The sequence below is a fragment of the Ceratotherium simum genome, chromosome 5 (genome assembly GCF_057802395.1).
Source record: "Ceratotherium simum simum isolate JZ-2026a chromosome 5, ASM5780239v1, whole genome shotgun sequence".
In the NCBI taxonomy this organism is placed as follows: Eukaryota; Metazoa; Chordata; class Mammalia; order Perissodactyla; family Rhinocerotidae; genus Ceratotherium; species Ceratotherium simum.
Window position 1 is genome coordinate 74,720,788 of NC_141904.1, and position 24,094 is coordinate 74,744,881.

Consider the following 24,094-nt stretch of genomic DNA (forward strand, 5'->3'; position numbering starts at 1 on the left):
AGCTAACATTGTTAATTTTAGATCTTACTTGAGAAATGAGCATTAGAAGTTAATAAATTATTTAATTTCAAGATAATTTTTTTAAATGAAATAACCTTATATAGTGAGAAACACCAAAAGGACTATATAAAAAGGGATACATATTTGCTTAGAATGATAATTATCCCTGTATTGTGATAGATAGTGGTATATTCTAGGTTATCCAGAGGATTCAGAATCTGCCTAAAAAAGAATGGATTAACAAAAAATAGCATAGCATATTCTATATAATATATATATTATAATATATATATATAATATATATATTATATTCATTTTCATCAAGCAAATGGTACCTGTGGACTCACTACGATGATGAAATCTGTTGAAAATTTGCAAACTATATCAAATTCTTAAATAACTTCAGTAAATTATTCTATGTAGCAAGTGAAGGAAATGAGAAACAAACATAATATCATTTCTTTTAATCCCTGTTTTCTGATTATAAAAGTTATATACATTTATTATACAAAATTTGGAAAATGCAGAAAAATATACATTATTGATTATCCTGTCACTCAAGATATGGCATCCTTTCAGTCATCATTTGTGTGTGTGTGTGTATAAAATACAACACTGGGATGAACTATATGTTCTATTTTATAACTTGTTTTTGTTAATTAACATATTGTGGGCATTTTCAAATATCATAAATATTCTCCTAAACCTGAAGGATATTCCACCGGATGCATGTGCCATAAATTTACTTAAACCAATAACCTATCATCAGTGATTTAGCTTTTCTCCACTATTTACTACTTAAGAAAAATGCTGTGATGAATATATATTGAATATACATATATGTGAATATATATTCTTATACCTGAATCTTTTACAGATGTCTCTGATTATTGCTTAAGATAAATTCCCAGTATTGCAATTTCAATGTCAAATGATATGTACTATTTTAAAGATGTCAATGTGTATATTACTAAATTGTCCTTTGGGAAGACAACTCCCTCTATACTTCTAGGCAGATGAATTCCCATTGCCCACACACTTGCAGACACTACATGTTATTAATTGTAACTGCTCTTCAATTGGCAAAACAAACACATAAATAAACTCTATTTCAATATTTCTCTAAATCACCTATTTTTTCGTAAATACAGGGCTGACTATTTCATGCGTATTTGGACCAATGTATCTACTCCTTTTGTTAAGGTCGGCCCGTATCCTTTGTCCATTTTTCCATTGGGATTTTACTTTTTTTGTGTGTGAGGAAGACTGGCTCTGAGCTAACATCCATTGCCAATCCTCTCCTTATGCTGAGAAAGATTAGCTCTGAGCTAACATCTGTGTCCATCTTCCTCTATTTGGAATATGGGACGCCGCCACAGCACGGCTTGATGAACGGTACGTGGGTCCGCGCCCTGGATCTGAACCTGCGAACCCTGGACCACCAAAGTGGAGCATGGAACTTAACCACTATGCCACTGGGCCGTCCCCTACATTTTTTTTTATGCTCAAGAAGTTCGTCATATATCAAAGAGATAACCCTTAATTTTCATACATTTTTCAAACCTTTTTCTAAGTTTGTAATATTTTTTGTCGTATTACATTTTAAGCATGAAACCTCATAAAATGTATGAAATACTATCTAAACCTCAGTTTCTGTATGTATACAGTGCCGCCAATAATACCTGGCTTGGGTTCCACAAATTCAGAGGACTACGTGAAAACTGAATGTCAATGTTTCTAAGCATGCTTTTATAACTATAAGTGATATAAAATTATTGTTCTGTCTTATTAAAATTAAATCAATATTTGACCTAGATTGTCCATCAGTTCATAAACAAGTCTAAATTAATAAGTTTGAAGTTCACTAAGGATAGGGACTATGTTTTCAATTTTTTAGTTCCAGCACCTAGCACAGTGTCTGGCATGTGCTGGGTGCTCAATAAATGCTTGCTTAATGAATGCAGATTCCAAATATACTAGTGAAACATAAATTTAAATACATCCGCGCTCATTCCAAGTATGCTATTAGAATGTCATCTAAATCTAATGGTGTAAAAAAAATAGCACATATTAAAATGATAATTAATGTTAAACTTAAATTTATTTCTCTGCCCTTGGCAACCACGGTAATCCACTCCATGGAGCAATTGGGAAATTTGAGCCGTTATTTATTACATCGCTGCAAATTGTATTTGACCTCTCTTTGGAGTTGATGTATATTGTGGGCTTTTCAGGGACTTGGCCTAATAGGACAATTCAGAAGTGCATAAAGGTAATAGGAAATAGGTTTGAGGGTAAAACCTGTCATTGCAAACATCTCTGGTTTCAGAAACAATTTATAGATATAGAGAGATAAGGTGTATGTGAGGTGTGTGATAATTTCTTCTACAGATATTTCAAAGAATGTAAGATACATAACTTGCTTCTCTAGAGGCTCAGAAGAACTTATTTTTGTGTTAACCTGCATTTAACTTAGTATAACTTATGTTCATACATGATGCTACCTTATTTTGGAGGAGAATAATGAAATGATATATTTGGCTTTACCAAACAGCATTTTAGGAATAAATTTCTGTTTGATTTAGACCTGAATATATTCACACTTCGTTTGGCATATTTAATAATAAAGATACAAACCATCAAACAAACATGTCTTACTTCTAGTTTGGAATCATGACATTTATAAATCAGGTTGTGCTGGTGTAACAAACAACCCCTAAATCTTTTTCTCTTTCTCTTGTTTTTTTTTTTTTAAACAAGAGCTCTTGCTCATTTTATTCAATGATTTATACTCAGGAAATGTCAATATGATCTACTTTAACTAGAGACAACACAGACACAAACGAGAAATCAAATATTGTATGCACGTTGCTGAGCCTCTTCACGTGTTTTTTGTTTTCCAGCTTTATTTAGATATAATTGACATACAACATTATGTAAATTTAAGATGTATAAGATAATGATTTGATATATGTACATATTGCAAAATGATTGCCATAGTAAGGTTAGTTAACACATTCATCACCTCACGTAGTTACAATTTTTTTATGGTGAGAACTAAGATCTACTTTCTTAGCAACTTTCGAATACACAATGCAGTTTTGTTAACTACAGTGACCATGCAGTGCATTAGATCCCCAGAACTTATTCATCAGAATAACTGAAAGCTGGTGTCCTTTGACCACCTCTATTTTTAACTTTTTGAGGAACTTCCATTCTGTTCTCCATAGTGGCTGTACCAATGTATAATCCCACCAACAGTGTACAAGGGAAACAATCCCTAAATCTTAGGGTTTTGAATCAACAGAGATTTCTCTGTATGCATCTCTGAGGAAACGATCCTCCATGAGAAAGCTCAATGTTACAATTTCATATGAACATGTGCTTCTGTAATTTCAGAAAAGAAAAGAGAGTTCTAGAGTCTTGCAGGGGAAATTAAATGCTTCCACCCAGAAGTGACACATATTTCTTGAATTCACATTTCATTGGCTAAAGCAAATCACTCAAGGGAGTGAAGAAGTGAAATTTCTTATGTACCTGAAAAGAGGAGAATTAGCAATATTGGTGAGTAGCGACAATATCTACCACTTTGAGTTTGCTAACAAGAAATACTCTATCTGGCCCTTTTGCTCACTAATAAATCTATTCAGTTGTGTTAAGCAGTCTCACTCAATACCTCAGGTAACTTTTCTGTTTTGTTTTATTGAGAAGATGCATTTTCACTCTTTGTAGATATTAAGGACTGAATATAGTTCATGATCAACTTTTTTGTCTGCCGTGCATTAAGTAGCCACTTCCTCATTGCATTTTCACTCATTAATTCGTTCATTCAGTAACCATTTATCTGGATCATCTATCTGCCATGGCCAAGACTCCGTGAGGAGTATCAGGGCTTAGAGAGACATACCTTGTACTCATGAACCTTGGAGCATTTTGAAGAGATATATTTAAATTAAATCATCACATAAAATATCACCTGTGCTAAGTGCCCAAAAGAGCAGCTCCATGGCGCCGTAAGAACATAAAATGACCAAATAAGGAAAGCGAGCGAAGACTTCCATAGGGGAGTGATGACGAGGTGCTAACTACTTGGATGTGAGGGGAAAATGTTCATACAGAAGGAAGAGCAGATAAGCAAAGGGGGCATGTCTTGAATGAGACTGAAAAGGGCAAGGTTGGGGTCTAGGTGGATCAGAGATCCAGGTGCCAGAGGAGGCTAGAGAAGCAGACTAGAACCTGACCAAAAGGTTTTGTAGCTCATGTTAAGGCTTTGGATTTTCTTCCTAAGAAAATAGAGGTGCTATTGAAGATTATTGAGAACGAAGTAATATCATCAGACTTAGGTATTGAAACAATCATCCTGTTTACAATGTGGGAAACTTCATTTTTCATTATTCAAATATTTGACATCAGGCAGATAAGGAAAACAAGAAGAAATGGCGTAGGCTAGGGGGAGAATAATCACCTCTCCAGAGTTTCTTCTCCTTAGACAAGGCAAAACTTGTTTTGAATTTTGCAAATTCTGAAATTCATGTTAACTTTTTTACACAATAGTCAATTGAGATATTTGGGAAAAAAAAGTAAAAAACAGTTTACTGATTTTTAAAGTATAGGTCCAAAATAGAAAGTTTGGAAAGTATATAAAATAACAATATTGAAAAATGAAATCACAAATAGTACATCCTTCCAAAAATTACTCCTGAATATCACCCAAAACCTTTATATTTTAAGGATAACAAGAGTTCTAATATTTCCATTTTAAGCTAAAACTTTATAAAAAATATACAGACATGCAAGCTTCTCTCAGTGGCAGATAATCTCCAAAGATGGTCACCCACAAGCCCTCCACTCCCTCTATATACATGCCACCCCTCCCTTCAAGAATTGGTGTCTCGGGGCTGGCCCGGTGGCCTAGCGGTTAAGTTTGCGCGCTCCACTTCAGCAGCCCTGGGTTCGCAGGTTTGGATCCCGGGAACACACTGATGCACCGCTTGTCAAGCCATGCTATAGTGGCATCCCATAGGAAGTAGAGGAAGATGGGCACGGATGTTAGCTCAGGGCCAGTCTTCCTCACACATACACACACAAAAGTAGTGTCTATTTCTTTCCCATTGACTCTGCTCTGGACTCCTGACTTGTTTTGACCACAAGTGAAAGTGAAACTATACCAATTCTTAGTCCTTAAGAGGCCAGGCAGCTTCTGCTGTCATTTTCTTGGGACCCAAAGACCGTTAAGTATGAAAGTCATAGTCTAAAGGGGAAAAAAAATTAAGAGTAAGGCAGGTTCACAGGTACCCATATCCTTAGAGTCAAGAATATAGATGACTTCTTTTCATTTTTGAAAACCTTTATATATTTCTTAAGTGATTTTTCTTAATACAATGTGGACTTGAGTGTTATTTTTATATCAGGTTATAAATATTGTTGGTTAGAAGTCTATCCAATGAATATCCCCTTTTGCTTCTTATATTTCTCTGGGCTCATGGTTAGCCAGAGCAATTTAGAGGTGAATATGTAACCAAAGAGATTTACATATTTTGTAAGCATAATTTCATTGTTACAATGGGTGTTTGCATGTAGAGTTTTTCCCTTATAGCATGATTATTTTGTTTTGCAGACATACATCCTTTAGATCACTAATAATAATAATAAATAATAATAATAATAATAGTAATAATGAAACAACATTGAGTTCCTTAGGTGTTATAATGTTAGTAGTAGGTAAGAGACACTCAGTAGACCTGCTTGATAAACAGGTACTTTTCACACAAAAGCCAAAGAAATGACCATCAAATATGTTATATGGTTTAAAATTATAATTATTGCATACTCATTTCCCTAAAAGTTCCATTGTTCATTTGAGGACTAAATGTTAAGTTGCTTCAGCTCTCTATATAATTATGATATGACTGCACATTTATTCGTAGCAAATTCAAGAACATTCATTAGCAGTTGCCATTCATGTAGATGTCAAAAATGCCACTTTTTATTGTGTATATTGTCAGAGGGCAAAATAAATAACCTTTCCTGCTTAAAATTAGATTGCTGTTTAAATGTGTCATTAATCATATTTTAGACTCCAAAAGATCAAAATGAAATGGCCCAGAATTTTAAATTTTCCAGGATGATAAACACTGAGTAGGTTAGTAATATTTGACCATGCTCCAGGTGTGTTGGCGAATTTCTGAAGGTGATGCACTTCTCTGTTCTATCACCTTTCAGCTTTTATGTTAGGTGCTAATGTGTGCAATTAGCATGATTTCAGAGTTGTGACCCCAAAGACAGATAAATATCTATGAGTTGTAGTCCAGCCACATAAGAATAATATGAAATAGATATGAAATTAATTGAGCTGCAAAGAGTTTACTGAAAGAAGTTAGCTATAACCTGGATCAGGGGTTGCAAAATCGAATCAAGGGAAGCTGTTTAAGAGTGTAGCCAGGACCCACAAAAATCCATCTCCATCTGAAGAGTTTAAACTTGGAGTCTCCAATTGTTATAGTAAATATAATTATAATTAAGATTAGTAGTGTGTCTATGTGAGTGTGATGCCGAAAATTACTCAAGGCATTGTTAGCTCCCAGCACCTACATCCTGTCTTCAAATTTCTGCCTCCCAAGAAGTTTTAACTCATTTGAGGTGGTTAACTCGTTAGAGGATAAATGTCTTTTAACCCAGGGAAGTTTTAGAATGAAATATAGAGATAATAACATAAATCAAACCCACGTATTAATACCTTTGAGTTAAGTTTAGGATTAAGTTTGTGCTAATTAGGACCACTTCTGTGTGTTAGTGTACGAAGTGCTTATTATACTTAAAACTCTGAGAAGCCTCTGCCCGATTAGACTTGGTTTGTACTTTTAAGTTTCTAATTAAATAACTGATTTTAAACATACCAATTTAAGTTGAAAAGTATAAGAAAATTTATTAATTTTTTAAAAAGTTTTGAAATGTTTAAAAGAAGTTAAGATTTACTATTTTATAACGGTAATTGACAAGATTTAAGTACTTTGGAAAGGTTTTCGTGGTTAGAGTCCTCATGTTGATTGGTCAGATCTTTAAAACACTTAAGAAAACAGAACATTTCAACTTTATAAATGCCATTAAAAATATTTAGAGAATTTGTAATAAACTAAGTTGTCAATGGGCCTGATTGTTTAAGTGTGTTTAGTTTATTCAACTTGAACATTAATCATGGTAAAAGTGAAGAATCTTTTTCTTATTTTACTAAGATCGTATAAAGATATGATTGCCATATAAATTAGCTTAACATTTTAAAAGGAAAACAGCATTTACATCTGAAACTAATAAATTGGGTATTAAGTTATGACGCACAGTGAGCACTGAGACCCTGAGATCTAAGAAGATCAAGGGACTTGTCCAAGACTGCAGAGAAGACACCCAGACTCAGATTTTAATATGCAAATCCAATGGCTGTGGTTTCCATATTTATTCTCAAAGAAAAAAAGTTAGCTTTTTTTCCCAGCTTTATTGAGATATAATTGACTTATCACATTAAATAAGTTTAAGGCATACAACCTGTTGATTTGATACACTTATATATTGCAAAATGATTACCGCAATAGGTTAAAAAGTTAGCTTTTTGTAGATGTGTGCAAAATTTCAGAGTAAAATAATGTAATTTTCTGAAATAGTCTGTAATCTTTTATTGTTAATTTTCTTATTTAAAACCTATCAACACCAAAAAGAACACAACTCCACAATACATTAAAAAAAAATTCAAAATTATATAAATAATATATTATCTGCCATCGTTTTCCTCTTCCTAGTTTACAAAAGAAGTTTCTCTTTGTGGCTGTGAATTTTAACTCTAAACAGAGCCAGCAGTTGTTCTACTGCTCTTTACTTTTTAAAATGGTCTAGTTATTTCCAGTCTATATACACACTGCATTCTTATTTAGAATATATAATAATTCATTTTACATTTTGTATTGCCTCTGAACAGATTTGAAAAGGGGATATGAGTAATATCTACAAAAGTGATACGATTTTTTCATTCTCCTCTTTTTACCAATTTTGATGATGATCCTTTGAGATACATCTAAATGGAAAGCACACAGACCCATATTTCTATTTATGTGCACACACATGCTGTGTATTTGTATACTGCTATATCAGCTTCTTGACAAAGGAACTACAAACAGATTCAAATTTTTTCAAAGCCTCCTTTCACTCTGTGCTTTTATTATAATTTTTTAAATGTTTAATTATTTTCATATATTTCTTCTCCATACAAGTCCTTTATAGCTGTTTTCACTGTCACTAGTAGGTCAATTTTAAACTACCTATGGATGGTGTTTTAAAATTATTGTGCAGTATTGGAGCATTTATCAGCTGTTGTGTTATGCTTGAATATTTCACATGGCCAAAAATATGCCAGACCAGTGTCCTTCTTCAAGGAAAGTGTTTTATGTTCTCTACATCTGATATTTACATCAGAGGCATTCAGAAAGCAGTGAACCAAGGCTTATGAAAAGAGATAGAAAAATAATCTTTTGAAATAATAATGTCAGAAAAGCAGAATTGCTTTTAGATTTAGGATATGTAAGTATTCACTTTTATTAAAAGATACACTTTAAAACATATCCAACTCTGCTAAACAATAGAAGAACCATAGAAGAACCTTTTTTTTTTTAATTGAAGAGACTGTGTAAAACAGGTATACCATCATGGGAAAGTAGCTACTTTCTTTATCATTGTCAAAAAACAAAAATTGCTTCTTGATTTAGGATCCCATAAACTCATATACAGGTGTGAGTGGTTGAAAGAAATCAATACCATCCATTGTTTCTTAGATGGTGGGCTATGCACATACTCTAGCCTCTGAACGTTTCTAAAATAGTCTCTTTCAAAGTTGGCAAATTTGGGAAAAATATATTCCTTTTATAGGTGAATCCTGCAGGAAGGAAACATATCTTATAATGGCTCCATTAAGATTTTCATTTAATATTCACCAGCCTTGAGGATTTCTCTGTATCTTCTACTCTAAATCAGTACTTTGGGGAAAAATGATGAGCAGGTTGATAGTGTTGTTAGGATTGTGATTGAGATGAAGCTAGAATTGTGAAATTCTAGCTAGTTCGGGTCCTGACCCAAACCTACACCTGGTTTCACAACCTCAGCTTTGTCCCTCAGTCATGAGAAGATCTGGGATTCTTAGTCTGGTCACAGAATCTGCCGTTCCCTTTTGGTCCATCAGAAGGGGCAATAGTGAAGAATTAAGTTGGGAGTCAGGCACATCTGGATTTGAATGCTGGCCAGGTGGGCCACTTAGTAGCAGGTTGAACTGGGACGTACATTTTAACTTCTCTAGACTCAGTTTTCTCACTTGTAAAACTGGGAAATACTAGTAACCCTATCTCTTATGGTTGTTTGGAGGATTAATTGATATTAAGGAATCTAAAAGTCTTAGCACAGTTCCTGACATAGTAATTACTCAGTGAGTTTCAAGTGGTATAGCATCATTAGATTCATTATGATTAAAGAAATATTGTAGAAGTGGTAGCCCGCTGAAGACATATAGTGACCCCATATGGTATTTGGCTGATATCTATTACAAATGCATGGTGATCAGTTCAAATTAGTAATAATAACAAGAATAGCTTGATAACAAGAATACCACTTTATATAGTCCCAGGAACTTTCTTAAGTTCTTTACGTAGACTAACACATTTAATTCTCATAAAAACCCTAAGAGATAAGTGATATCATTCCACATTTTACAGAAAAGTGAAACGATACGCAGAGGTCAAGTAAATTGCTCAAAGTCAAACAGCCATTAGATAGTAGAGCCAGAATTCAAAACCAGGCAATCTTTTGCCAAAATCAGCGTATTTTACCATTGTACCCTCAATTCCCAAACTGAAAGCCAACGCTCTCCAGAGCACCCCCGTGAACACAAAGCCATCGCAAGATGTAATTAATCGTTCCAGAGAAACACAGCGATACTTGACATGTGTCAGCTGCTGCAGGAACTACTACTTTGAGGTTGTTTTGTTTCAACGTTATATTGCTCTACTTTCCTTTCAATATCATGTCTTTGTTGAAGCTGGGTTTCCAGTGGGTGCTGTGATAAAAAGCAAATACTGCGTGAAAATCGACATAGAACAGGATTTCTGTTATTCCAAGGTTTGAGAAGTTGTGCTCTGCCTAATAGGAGCAGACTTGCCATAAGTAAAAGTGGTTATTTAAGAATGAAATAAAAATATTATTTTTTCTTCCAAAATATACATATTACATTTTTCAAACAGCCCCTAAGTTATTAGAACATAAGTTGTTTGAACAAAACTACTTTATAAATGAAACTGTTAGGTATTTATTTTGGCCTTGTGTTGCCATGTGTATATTACTGAAACACTAAGGGCAACATGATAAGAAAAAGTTGGAGAACCTCTGCACTGCATTGTTCAGCCCCTCGGGAGAACTCTGTTTGAAATTTAGGGATCAGTTCAATCAAATCTTAATGCACCTATAATTCTTCAGGTACTTAGAAATTCTTTTCTCAAAGAGCTCACAGCAAAATAGGGAAGATAGACACAAAGGTTCATGGGAGAGTGCAGTGTTTGAAACAAGTGTCAAAGGGACCAGGTGCTCCCAGGCAGGTCACATAAAGATTCAGAAAGGCCATGGCATTGAGAAATAGAAGCAAATTTTACTGGGCGAAAAAGGAAGCATAAGAAATGATGCTTGAATCATTGATGAATGAATGAGAGAGGTCAAAATACAGAGGTTTATAGAATCATAAGTATGGTAATAATGGAGTATTCACTAATTACACTATCACTTATTAAATACTTGTTAGGTCCCAGGCAATACAGTAGGCACTGGGTTGTGAAGATGAAAGTCAGGGTGTCTTTCCTTCGGGCTCTGATGTCTCTTGGGCTTCCTGACAAGAAAACCACGTTCAGGCCAGTGGTAGGAGATGAGATTGGAAAGGAAGGATAGAGATGGAAGTAATATGTTGCCTTTAACTTCTAACGAGGCAAGGGACTTTTAGAATAATAAATATAGTGTCTAATTACTTTGGAATAACTAGTAGCGAAATGTATTCACAAATATTGATATTATTCAAATTAGCTTCATCTTATTGAAAAAGATGCTGAATTTTTGTACCCTCCTGCTGAATAAATGTGAGGCATATGTGTTTTTTTCCAGAATCATGACTTATTCAGTTTATGGTCTAATTATTGGTTGAGAAGATAAGTAAATAACAAATTATCATATGAAAAATGTGAGCCTGGGAGTAATTAATGCAATAAAATAGATTGCTCAATATGTGAAAAACTTCATTGTAAATTCTAGGAAAAGGGCTATTTCCGAAGAAAGATAATAACATCAAAAAATCTTGAGGATTAAATTAAGAGATGATTAGAAACATGTGTGGACTGTAGTATTCAAATTCAGTAAACAAATTCAGTGACTCTGGCACAATGAGACTGTTGAATCGTTATTGCTCTGTCTGTCCTGGGGAACTGACTCAGGTGGCTAGGATGCAGTGATAACTCTTGTGTGTCATCTAGTTAATCCTAGGTAGTTCTCTAGTGTTAACTGGAGACCTCTATTTAGTTGCAGACTATCTCAGGTTGCACACAGCAATTCATGAATAATTACACATAATGGTATGATGTTACTAAGACACAGTAGTTGAAAGCCCTCACCTATTCCCTGGGCTAGGAGAGTCATCATTCTGAGATATCTCTCTATGACTGTGGTATGGGCACACAGCTAGAACAATCCTGTCCTCATATACAGTCACTATTCATTTATGTGTCCATTCAATGGAGATTTGCATGCTCACAGCCAGCCACTGTGATAACAAAAGTATTACAGAACTCAAAAGGGAAAGAGATGATTTACAGTTGTAAAACTAGGGAAGTCTTCAAGAAGGTGGTGGTATACGATCTAGGTACTAAAGAATAGACTCTTCAGTCATGTGTGGTTCCATGAGTATCACCATTCCAGTTATAGACATTGGCAGGACAGGAGAGTGGAAGTAAGATAAAAGAGAGACGAGGAATGATTACAAAGACAGGATGACTGGTAGCATTAATTGAAAAGCTCTTTATTTGTAATCACCAGTGTGAGCCTCTTTCATATTTAGCCAGCATATAACTTGAATACAGGTTGTTATTAGCTGCTGCTTTATTCATCCAATGAATCAAGACTTGGAGATGTTGAAAGCTGAGTTTCTGTGTGTGGCAGTAAAGAAGAAAGAGATGAATAGAGATAATGACATAGAATAACTTCCTCTCACTTCCTCCATTATTAATTCAATTCAGGCAATGATTATTAAGCACCTTCTCTGTGCTAGGTCCTATGTGAAACTATGTGGATGCAAATTTAAGAAAAGACAAGTTTCCTATCTCATAGGTCAATAGGAACACTGGGCTCTGTAAAGAATCTTGATAAGTGTAATAAATAAAAGAACATAAATTTGGACACACTAAAATGGTCACCCAGAAGAGGTAAAAGATAAGTGTTGATGATGGCCAAGAAAGAAGACTTTACAAAAGTGAAATTTTTTGTCTCAAGATATTGAGCAAAGACATGTCTTGCTCTGTGTCCTCCCTAAAATGACTCACAAATAACTAAGACAACAAGAAACAGAAACCAAAATTCCATTGTCAACGAAACATACAGACAAGCATAACCCCAAAAACTACAGGAACACAAAACAGAAGGATAAATGGTAAACGGAAATGCAGAGGGGGTAAAAAGTCATACCAAGACACTGTCACAGGAAGATAACTGCAAGAAGTAAGTGAATTACCTTGTAGATTCCCTCAAAAGGATCAGGAACTGGAGCCATCTTGTATCTTGGAAGGCAATGGCAGGGATGTTAAAACTGAAAACAGAAGGCTTATTTGAAAGTCTTTCACTTGGGCTCCCAGGTCTCCACCTACTCCAGTTAGTGGACTGTTTCACTCTCTCTCACAACCCAGGGGAGATTGGAGGAATATTTGTAGATAAATCGAGCTAGAGAGGCTCCAGACTTTCAGTCTTAAGACAGAAAAGAAAATAGCATGAGGCTTGAAATAGAAAACTGAGAGTTTAGATGATCCTTCTGTGGAGAAATTGAGACTCCATATATAGACTCATAAATATCCATGTTTAGGAATTTTCCAATAAAAAACAGAGTTAGCCTTAATAACCTAAGAATCAAGACCATCAGTCAAAAAACCACACCCATGAATACAGATATGTGAATGAATAGCTAGGGTGACCAGACATTTGAGAAACCCTCAGTATAAGAGGATAAAGCTTCTAATTAAAGAATAACTATTAAAATGGCAATATAAAGAAAAAATAAGAAAACAAAACAGACCTCACCAACTTCTTCATGGAGATTATTAAAGCTCTTTCATCCATAAAAAACAGGTTTTAAAAATAAGGGATGCAAACAATAGGGAAATTAAAAATAATTTTTGAAAGCTTTAGTTATAATAGCTAAAATCAAAACAACAAAAATGACAACAAAACAAAACTACATTCAGTACAAGAGTCGTAAGATAAAGTTGAGGGAATTATCAGAAAGGAGACTAGAAATAAAAATAAGTTGGTACAGTAGCAATAAGACAAAAAAGTTAAAGAATTAACCTACGAAGTAAAATATTCTAAGGAATTTTTAAAACATGCATAAGAAAAAAGAAAAAGTGGAGGGGAAAATAATATAAGACATATTATCACAAAAATATCCCAGATGTGAAGGACATACGTCTTAGGATTCAAGGGACTCCAATGTCCAGCACAATGAACGCAAAGATCCAAATCTTGGCACAGTAGGGATAGAGAGAGTATCCTAAGCAAATATGAGAGTAAATAAAAACTTTTTGTAAATTTGTAAATTTGTAATTTACTCCCTGTAATCCGACACCTACCGACATGCTACAAAAACCAGGGAATAAACAAAGAGGGCCACAGACAGGGAATCTGAGAAGCAGGAGAGCCAGCAAGGAGAGAGACTATGGGAAGCCCTTGAATAATGGCAGTTCAGCAGGCCTAGAGAAGAACAGATGTCTCTTGGAGCAATGCAGGCAGGGCTTCAAAGGAGCAGCTTTAGGAAACTCAAAGGAATGGATGGATTGTTTGACGGGATTGACCACGAGGACAATTGTATCAAGAGGGTTTTACAGACTTCTTGAAAAGCAAAGCAGACTCATCCATAGATGCTAAGACAACAAAGGAAATGAAGCTATGGAGAAGTTATTAACTCGAAAAAAATGAAAAGTTGTTAAAGGAAGAGAAGTTGATCAAACTATTTGGATCTGCATAGACAGTATTTGGATAGTCATAACGATCAGAATATTGAATATGGACTTAAAGAAAAGTTGAAATAGAATTACGTTTGGAGACTTTGGGAAGGCAATAGGGATATAAGAATTATATGGTCATCTATTACAACTGGATGCCAACGGAGAATGCTAAATCTTAAAAATCAAGATATTGTCATGACACTGACATTATTTAAAGATAGAGAAGTAAATGCCAGTGGGAACAACTGGAAGACTAAAAATGGATGCTTGTAGCAGGTAGGCTGGTGAGGAAATTTGTATTTTTATTGTTGTTATTGTTCTAAGACTTCTAGCACTTCATAAATATATATACTTGTATTACTTTGATAAGAATATAAATAAATTTTTTAAATGAAAAGATCTCTGAGAGGTTTGGAATACTATTTGGTGTTTACAAGGTAGACGAGGACAGAAGAACATGCTAGCCAGAGAGATAAGGAAGCAAAGACTGGAAATAGCAAGTTCTGTTCAGGGATCTGCCAGTAGTTCCACACAGCTGAGAACTAAGAGACAGAGAGGCAATGCAGTGTAATGGTTAAAGGTTCAGGCTCTGGACTCTATCTTCCTGGTTTTGTATTATGGATACACGACTTGTGTACACTTGGTCAAGTTATTTCTAAGTTTCTATATCAATTTCCATATCAGAAAATTGGGGACATTCATAAGTACTGTAGAAGGCTAACCCACATCCTATCACTATGCCTCTAAGTTCATCAAAGATGCCATTGGAGAATTCCAAGCTTCCCTCCTTCATGCTCCTGTGTTGCTCTCTGCTTCTTTGTCTGAGAGACCCAAGGAGCTTGCTGATCAACACATAAGGCAAATCGGAAATGCTGACAAGAAGTGCCAGGTTGTTTGATGTCCTCATGAAGTAAAGCAGTAGGTGAATAGGTCAATAAATAATGCATCTTCTCCATCCTTTCCTGAAACGATCCCAAAGTGTATACTGTATGGTTCCTCAGAGGGTCTGCAGAGGAACAGTGTGACCCACTCCATCTTGCACACTTTACTAGGTTTTCTCCCCTCTCTGTCTCCCTTTTCCCCTCCTCTCACTTGTGCTTGCTATGATCACTTCCAAATAGACAAGTCCTTGTCTCAGAGTCTGCTGCTGAAGAAAGCCAATCTAACCAAATACCTATCCCATTTTTTCAGGAGGATTAAGTGATATAATCCATACATAGCACAGCTAAGTACTAAACACTGCTGGAGGCACATAGTAATGTTTGCAAACTATTAATTGTTAATCCATTATTGTTATTATTGTTGTTGTTAAATGCCAGAATCCGAGGAAAGTCCTTTTGTACCTCATTGATCAGTTTAGACATTATCCTAAAGGTAAAAAGAAGCCTTTGATAGAACAGAAGTTATATCTACAAGACCTCATGACTAATTGAATACATGGAAGGTGGGGGTGGAAAGTGTGGGGCTTTGAGTGATTCCCAAGTATCTGACTTGTATGATTAATGGAATAGTAATGTCAATAAACAAGAAGAAGAATGGAGGAATTGTAACTTCATTTCAAATAAATTGCCTCCTAAAAAGAAGCAAACATTTCTAAAAATGAATTGAGAAAGATATTCTTGAGATAGTTAAATATTTACTTAATAGAGGTTTCAATGAAGAAAAGTGAGATGATTTGGTCAAAAATTGGGTGTTAGGGTGACCACTGACTCCAAAACCAAGAGAAGAGGGACGTTAGTCTAAAGTTCTGCTTTCATAAATGCAGAAAATAAGACCTTCTAGGTTAAGTGACTTGCCCACAGTTTCACAATTCACTGATCCAAAGGTCCTTAGACCCCTAATAATGTACTTTTTCCATCATTTTTTTCAACTCTCATTCTCAATTATTATTCTCCTCTCTTCTTGATTTTATAATTGGTGGACAGGTGGTCAATATGGTAACATAATTGCTAAAAGGATGAATATTTATTTATTTCCGAAACAAATCCAATTCATGCTGTTTTCCTCAATTCAAATACTGGTCACTTGGTTTTTCATACAGTCATTGATTGCTAATTTATAATTTAATGGAAATGGTTTTGGCAACTCCAAGAGACATCTGAGAGTTAAGTTTAGCATTTGCGTTGTTATTGTTTTCTGCCAGACTGACGACCTTCGTGCTAATAAGATGGCTGCTTTCCAATTCCCCTATAGAAAATATCATTTCCCTCTCTCCTTTTTTTTTTAATTTACAAATGTAATCTCTGATCCATAAATTCATAAGGTGAGAATGGTAAGTGGCTAGCTTTTCATAGAATCATACATAACGGGTCAAATTCACTGACCCATCTCACATTTTTCCACCCACCGAGGAAAGGATTTTTGGAAAGAAGTCCATGTGGCAGAAGTGAAAGAGGACGCACTGGAAAAAGTGTTACAGGTTCTTTCAGATTCCTTTTTCCAAATAATTGTAATATGACTTTTTAAGCCAAACTATTAGTAAAGTGATTATTTCAGTCCTTTTAAAGTCAGTAGATGTAGATTATAATATGATTATCATTTTATTTCTTTGTTGATGGTCCGATTTTTGCCCCTAGAATATTTGAATTGTTTCTTAAAAGTTCTGAGAAATAGTTAAACTGGGTTGTCTTATTACCAGGTTCTGAGGAACCTTGAAAGACAGTGTCAGCAGAACAGAGTGCACTCAAAAACGTTAAGGTGCTAGCAAAAGAACCAAAGCCAACCACAAGCCTGAAAGAGAATTCTATGCAAAAGTGCAGAAACACATGGACTTCAAGTCTTAGATAAGCATATCTTTCTCCCTATTTTCCTACCCTTTTATTCATTTGTACATTCCCCTTCACTCCATCTTACTTCCCTCCAGAATACGTTTTTAGTTAACTTCAGGTGTTGTTAGTGCCATGGAGTCAATTCTGACTCCTAGAGACCCTGTGTACAGCAGAGGGGAACACTGCCCATTTTTTCATTTCATTTTGCACCATCTTCTCTGTGCTGTATCAGATAATGCTCTGCTGCTATTCACAGAGTTTTCATGGTCGATTAATCTTTCTTGAAATGGGTGGCCAGGTCCTTCTGCCTCGTCTGTCTTAGTCTATGAGCCCTGCTGAAACCTGTCCCACAAGGGTGACCCTGCTGGTGTTTGAAATACTGGTGGCATAGCTTTCAGCATCACAGCAACCTGCAGCCACCACAGTATGACAACTGACAAATGGGTGGTGTGGTTCCCTGACCAGAAATGAACCTGGGCATGGCGGTGAGTGAGGATGCCAAATCTTAACTACTGGGCTACAGTCAACTTTATTGAGATATAGTTCACATATAACGAACATACATATTTTAAGTTTAATGAGTTTGAAAAATGTATGTTACCAGGTAACTACCCACCATCGTCAGGATATAGAATATTTTTATCACTGACAAAAGTTCTTTCATGCTTTTTTGGAATCAGTCCTACCACATCACCTACCCACAATCAGTGATCTGATTTTTACCACTACAGATTAGTTTTTTTTCTGAATCTAGAGCTTTGTATAAATGGAGTCATACAGTATGGTATCATTTTATGCTTGACATTTAGCTCAGCATAATATTTTTGAGATTCATCCATGTAATTACATGTATCACTAGCTTTGTTCCTTTTTATTGCTGAGTAGTATTCCATTATATGGATATATCACAATTTGTTTATCTATTCACCTACTACAGACATTTGAGTTGCTTCCAGTTTGGAGCTATTATGAATAAAGTAGCTATTAACATTTGTGAGCAATTATTTGGGTAGATATATGTTTTCATTTGCCTTGGGTAATACCTAAGAGTTGAATTGAAGGGTTGTATGTTATGTTTCACTTAATAAACATTTTCCAACTATTTCCAAAGTAGTTGTGCCATTTTGCTTTTCCACCAGCAATATATGAGAGGTCCCATTGCCACAAAAAAGACGATTGGAATTTTAATAGGGATTGCTTTGAAACTGTGGATCGCATTGGGTAGTTGACATTGACATGTTAACAATATTAAATCTTCCAATACATGAACATGGGATGTTTTTTCATTTATTTAGGTCTTTCTTAATTTCTGTTAGCAATGTTTTGTAGTTATCAGTGTACAAGTCTTTTGCCTCTTTGGTTAAATTTATTCATAGGTATTTTCTTCTTTTGAATGGTATTATAAATGGAATAATTTTCTTAATGTTCTTTTCAGATCATTCATTGCTGGTATATAGAAACACAACTGATTTTTGTGTGCTGATCTTGTACCCTGCAACTTTGCTGAATTCACTTATTAGCTATAGTAGCTTTTTTTAGGATTCTTTGGAATTTCTGTATATAGAATCATGCCATCTGCAAATAGAGATGGTTTTATTTTTTTTCCTTCTCAGTTTTCTTTTATTTTGTTTTCTTGCTAATTCCTTTGGTTAGAACTTCAAGTACAATACTGAATAGCAATGGCAAAGGAGGGCATCCATGTCTTGTTTCTGATCCTAGGGGGAAAGCTTTTTGTCTTTCACCATTCAGTATGATATTAGCTGTAGGTTTTTCTCAAATGCCCTTTATCATTTTGAGGAAGTTCCTTTCTATTCCTAGTTTTCTAATTGTGTTTATCATGAAAGGATGCCGGATTTTGTCAAATCGTTTTTTGTGCATCAGTTAAAATAATCATTATTTGTACCTTCATCCTATTAATGTGATATATTCCACTGATTGATTTTGTTGTGTTGAACCATCCTTGCCTTCCTGGGATAAATCTCAGTTGGTCATGATGTGTAATCCTTTTAATGTGATGTTGGACCAGTGGTGATTTTGCCCGCTACATAGACATTTGCCAATGACAAGATATTATTGATTATCACAACTGGAGGAGGGTGGTGCTGGCATCTGGTGTGTGGAAGCTAAGACGTTGCTAAACAGTCTACAGAGGACAGGACAGCTCCCCTTCCCCCCACAATAATGGATTAGCAATTCCAAAGTGTCAATATTGCCCAGGTTGAGAAATTTTGAATTATACCAAACCTGCTAACATTCCTCTAGTGTAGGCCACCATTCTTTCTCTAACCTGTCGTCTGGTCTCTCTTTCCTCAGCCTCCTCCAAACACCCTACTGTCTCCTACCTTCTTCTTTCCATGCTCTAGCCATACTGAACCTCACTGAGTTTCTTCTGTCAGCCTAGTTGTCTTTTGCTTTTATCCTTTACACATGTAATTCTCCCCAATCAGAACATCCTTTCCCCTTCCTCACTCCCCAACATCATCACTAGGTTTTACTTATATCCATTCTTTAGTTCTCAGTTACTTCCTCTAGGAAGGTTTTCTGATTCTCTGTAGACTCAGAGAGGCACTTTTGCAGTCTTTCTCCCCATACCAACACTGTTTATGTCATAACATTTATCAGAGTTTATTAAAATAACATGTTAATTTGTATAAGGTCTTAGAGGATCATGTGCAATCCTATTGCTCACTATTGTATCTTCAAGACCTAGAACTTTGCCATTTATGCAGTAGTTTGTTTTTTTTTTAATTATAGAAAGAACACAAAAATAAATGAATGAATCAGCCAAAATTCCTTTTTCTTTATCTGTAAAATTCAGGAAATGTGGTAGTTAAGAAATGTAAGTTAATGTTTTCTGTGTGTGCACCTCTGATACGTCTGTGCAACAGAAATACTAATTAAAATATTTTTATTTTTGTTATCTATATCTTTGCTATTCTGCGTTACCCATAACTGACTGTTAATACTTTTTATTTATTTTATTTTTTTATTTTTTTGCTGAGGAAGATTATCCTGAACTAACATTCACTGCCAATCTTCCTCTTCTTGCTTGTGAGGCACCACCACAGCATGGACACTGACAGACAAATGGTATAGGTCTGCGCCCGGAAACCGAACCAGGGCCACCGAAGCGGAGTGAGCTGAACTTAACCACTAGGCCACCAGGGCTGGCCTACATTTGATTTCTTTTAAATTATCAAATTGTTGATCCAGTATCTGTGCAAAGATACACAGACCCAGAGTTTTAGAGCACTAATTTTTAGGATTGGTTGTTGAATAAATTATCAGATACACAAGCAAGATTTGAAAGTGGAATTTGGGGCAAAAGAAAGCAGTTCATTTCAGTCTTTTAAATCAATAGGCTTAGGGCATGGTTTTCTAGGAATTTCTGGTTTTCCCAGGCAATGTCCAATTGCTAGAGAAAGAAACAAAATGTAATCTGCACACAATGAAATGCCAGAGGCAATGTGAGTATTGTGCAAGTTCAAACCAGGTCAGAATAAAAATGACTACTAACCAGCCATCCAGCTTGTAAAATGATATAAGAACTCATTCTTACTTATTGCCCTTTACAAATATTAAAAAATAAGTCATAGTGTCAGCAAGATGCCTCAAGTTTCAGTGTTGCTTTATGGACTAGAAATGCTTCAAGTAAGAGTTGGCTGTGATGTGAATTTCTATAAATCAAAGCCTACTTTTCCACTTAATCTAATCAAAGTACTGAGAATATATCCTAATGGTTATTTGACAAACCCCAATACACTGAGATGATATCATCTTAGGAGAAAAGATTTAAGACAAAAACCAACACCATGTTATTGTGGCAAGCTGGATGTGTTCTGCCTTTTGGGGATTGTAGTTTTCAGTTTGTTTGCTTTTATATTTCATAGCATTTTTCAAATTCTAATATCTCCTTTTACCATTAGCTACACTCCAAAACCTCTAGAATCATAGGAGTTCTCTAAGGCCTACCAATCTTCTAAATCAATATTATGTTCCTCAGAGTATTTTTGTCTTCCTCATATGTTTGTCTAAATATTTAAATTGATAATTGTTTGGAAAAGTTTCAGATTTCATTACCTTCTTTTGCTTGCAGGCTTCCTGAGCTTCCATTTTCTCATCTGCAATATGGAAAATTGTAGAGAAAGTTAAATCAGTACATGATATTAAAAAAAAAAGCATATGCATATATACAAATATATGCTAATTATAGATGCTTGTTAAGATAAATCTGATTCTGCTGGTTAAGTTAAATCTGATCCTCAGACTTATTCCCCACTTTTGTCTTATCATGTAGTAAGACAAGAGTCCATTTAGCTGGAAGGATTTTCAGAGATTTGATCTTCCCTAATCAGTTTATCTAAAGTAGCAGCAATGACACTCCTATCTCATTACACCCCAGGTCACTGTCTTACTATTCCATTCATTTCCTTCTTCATACTTATCGTGATCTTTATTTACTGTGACTCTGCCTATTTTCCCACTGTCTCTGACATCACTACCTTTGGAATAAAAGCTTCAGGAGGGCAGGGACCATGTTTGCCTTGTTCAATTTTTTTTATCACTGACACAAAGAGCTCGTAGTAGGTCATCAGTCAATATTTGTTACATGAGATTTTTTTTGGTTGTAGATACCAAACTTTATGGACTGAAAGAAATGCCTTGGGTCAAGCCAGAGGAGATGAGAAAGGTTTTTACAAAGAATGCATAATCGTTACATTTAGAACTTCTTCTCATGTCTCTTCCACATGCCTCCTTCTCCCAATACCAACTAGAAACTTCCCAAGTGACCAAAGCAAAGATAGATGGAAAGTCATCTGGAGAGTTAGTACCTTGCCCACTGGTCCTGAATCCTCTTATCTCCTGGTTGTCTGATAGGTCATTACCACATCACTGGTGCATTAACCATCATAAATTTTGTATAATATACATATATATTATGCACACACACACACATTTATGTATAAAATATATATACAAAATATATATATTACATATATAAACTAAACATCCTAAATTATACATATGTATAAACATACATACATATATATATATATATACATATATATATAAAATATAAATTATATAAAAGTATATACTTTTCAGGTCTGGCCCAGTTGTGTAGTGGTTAAGTTCATGCACTCCACTTTGGTGGCCCAGGGTTTGCAGGTTCAGATCTCACGCGCAGACCTATGCACCGCTCATCAAGCCATGCTGTGGCGGCATCTCATATACAAAACAGAGGAAGATGGGCGCAGATGTTAGCTCATGGCCATCTTCCTCACACACACAAAAAAAGTATATACTTTTTATATATTTTATATATACTTTACATATACTTTTGTAAAAGTATTTATTTATTTGCAAGTAAAATAGAAAAATTGAAAATGCCTGTTTTCCTTTACTAAGGGATATGGAAACATGGTTGCTTAAAAGACATATCCTAGCACAGTCTGGTAATAGTTACACAACAACCACAAAAAAGGAAAAAGAATTTCTGTGGATATTACAACTTTATATAAATATTCCTATTACATACCAACAATATTATAATATAATGGAAAGGAGGAAAATTCCATAAGATTGATACTTTGCATATTGTAAGCCAAATCCATTTTCAATTACATAAGTTCCTTGAGTTCTAAACTTTACAAATCAAATTAATCTATACTGATATCTACTGTCAGAAATATATGTAAGCACATAGACCTCTCTAAATAACTATATTTTATTCCCCTATAATCATGAGATTCAACTGGGGCCATTGCTAAATAATACTAACCAATAATTTGACTCAGCTGACACAGCCAGAGGAAATCTGTGAAGTCAATAAACTAGTTTCATGTCTTGTATACAAAAATAATAGGTTGATTGAGTTTTTCACTTTTTAATCTGTTCCTTTGATAGCAAGTATTCTCAGCATTAAATATATTTTATTGATGGGATTCCTGCCCACTGGGAAAGGCAATCTAACACACAACTATTTTTTCAGAATTTTTAAGGGCCTTCCATTAGGCTAAAGCAATGGTTGAAGTGAGATTCTCAGTATGTGAAACTTCAATATCTGATACAGCCATTCAATTTTGTGTGGGTGTATATATACATGAAATATAGATTGTTCAAGGAAAAAAAAAAAAACTATGAGAGATAGAGAGCAAAGAGTATGTCTTTAAAATTGAGTGAGCACCCACTTCAGGGCCTAGAGGTTCAAAGTTGTGTAGCAGGGAATGGCAGTCTATAAGAAATATTCTCAATTAAGTATGTACCAACCAGATTTACATTATTGGCTTCCCTTTATCTACTTCTAGATCCCACCTGAGTTGTCCTAATCTATTTGTTGAATAGTAGAGACACAGCCCTATCTGAATCAATTACCTCATCCTTTTGAAGTTGCTCTTTCTCTTTCTTTCATCTCAGAATATAATTTTTCAGACCACAGCCTTCAATTTATGCACCATAAATGTGTTTTTGACATTTTGTTACATAATGCTTACTTTGTTGCATTAATCCCCACATGAAGACACCCTGAAGTGACCAGGATGACATGTGAAGCCAAGATACAGAGTGGGCCCCCCTCCCACCCTGTGCTGCTCCATTAATCTAGGGACAGCTGTAGTGTTCTTGTCATTAGGTCAACCTCTCTAATTCATCCTCTGGGTAATTTGGAGATCATCTAGTCCAACTGCCTCCCCATTCCACAATTTATCAGATAAAGAACTGACATTCAAACAAGCAAAGTACCTTCCTAGAGTTACACAGAAAATTACAGACAGTACCTACATCAAAACTCAGGTACATAGATGAATGATTGTCCTGGAGAAGCCTCAAGGGATGGAATCGTTGAGTTTGGGAGTGAGGAATTTAGCTGTGCTGGTTTCGGGGAGATAAAGTCACTACCTATTCACCTAATTTGTTTTCCTTCTGAATGTCAGCAGCCTCCTACAGATACACGCATTACTACAGAACAACATGCTCGTGGTAGCTGTTTGTTTCTCAAGTTTTTGATCAAACAAATGGCAACATTAGAACTGATTTTCCCCTTTATTTATTTAA

At 35.1% G+C, this 24,094-nt stretch overlaps 1 protein-coding gene and 1 long non-coding RNA gene across 2 annotated transcripts in view; one reads left to right on the top strand and one right to left on the bottom strand.

Annotated features, from left to right (window-relative positions):
* Positions 1-24,094, top strand: part of CNTN6 (contactin 6) — a 290,271-nt gene that overhangs the window by 12,026 nt on the left and 254,151 nt on the right.
* The window catches only part of LOC147917084 (uncharacterized), a 54,085-nt gene that overhangs the window by 8,035 nt on the left and 21,956 nt on the right, over positions 1-24,094 (bottom strand). Inside the window, exon 2 of the long non-coding RNA XR_015552254.1 lies at positions 21,122-21,162. This is a non-coding gene — a long non-coding RNA (uncharacterized LOC147917084). The remainder of the gene's footprint in view (positions 1-21,121; positions 21,163-24,094) is intronic.